Source organism: Cebus imitator, unplaced genomic scaffold (assembly GCF_001604975.1).
Source record: "Cebus imitator isolate Cc_AM_T3 unplaced genomic scaffold, Cebus_imitator-1.0 Scaffold274, whole genome shotgun sequence".
NCBI classification, from domain to species: Eukaryota; Metazoa; Chordata; class Mammalia; order Primates; family Cebidae; genus Cebus; species Cebus imitator.
In genome coordinates, this window is record NW_016107589.1 from 879,203 (window position 1) to 880,379 (window position 1,177).

A 1,177-nucleotide genomic window follows, 5' to 3' on the forward strand; every position below is an offset into this window, starting at 1 on the left:
AAAAAAAAAAAAAAAAAAGAGCAAATATTTAAACCTGTCTTCATCTCTTCAAAATGTCGTTATAAAACAAAAAAGTGGAGATAGGGAATAACTGTTAATAGATGAAAAGAGACTAGAGACAGCTTAAAAATGCTGTTTCTTAAAATGCAATGAGTGGATATTAATGGGATCCTGGTTTTTAAAACATCTGTAAAAGACCTTTGGGGCCAAGTGCAGTGGCTCAGGCCTATAATCCCAGCACTTTGGGAGGCTGAGGCAGGAGGATCACAAGGTCAGGGGTTTGAGACCAGCATGGTGAAGCCCCATCTCTGCTAAAAGTACAAAAAAATGTGCCGAGCATGATAGTGCTTGCCTGTAATCCCAGGTACTCAGGGGGCTGAGGCAGAATTGCTTGAACCTGAGAGGCGGAGATTACGGTGAGCCAAGATCACACCGCTGCACTCCAGCCTGGGTGACAGAGCAAGACTCCATCTCTGGGGGGGAAAAAAAAAGACCTTTGGGGGGAAATTGAGATTCAGATACAGACTAAATATTAGATGCTATTAAAGAATAATTGCTGGCCGGGCACAGTGGCTCGGCCTGTAATAGCACTCTGGGAGGCCGAGGCAGTCAGATCATCTGAGTTTGGGAGTTCAAGACCAGCCTGACCAACATGGAGAAACCCTGTCTCTACTTAAAGTACAAATTAGCTGGGCATTGTGGTGCTCACCTGTAATGACAGCTACTCAGGAGGCTGAGGCAGGAGAATCGAATGCACCTGGGAGGTGGGGGTTGCAGTGAGCCGAGATCTCGCCATTGCACTCCAGCCTGGGCAACGAGTGTGAAACTGTGTTGCATGCATGCGCGCGCACACACACACACACACAAGAATAATTGGTCATTTCTGTAGGATGAAAATATGGCCATAAAAGGAAAATGCTATTATTTTTAGGTGATATGTTCTGAAATGTTTAGGGATACAGTTGATGATGTTTATAACTTATTTTCAAACAAGCCGGCAAAAAAACTTTTTATAATGTATAGATAAAGCAAAGTTAGCAAAATATTAACAATTGTTGCCGGGCGCGGTGGCTCAAGCCTGTAATCCCAGCACTTTGGGAGGCCGAGGCGGGTGGATCACGAGGTCAAGAGATCGAGACCACCCTGGTCAACATGGTGAAACCCCGTCTCTACTAAA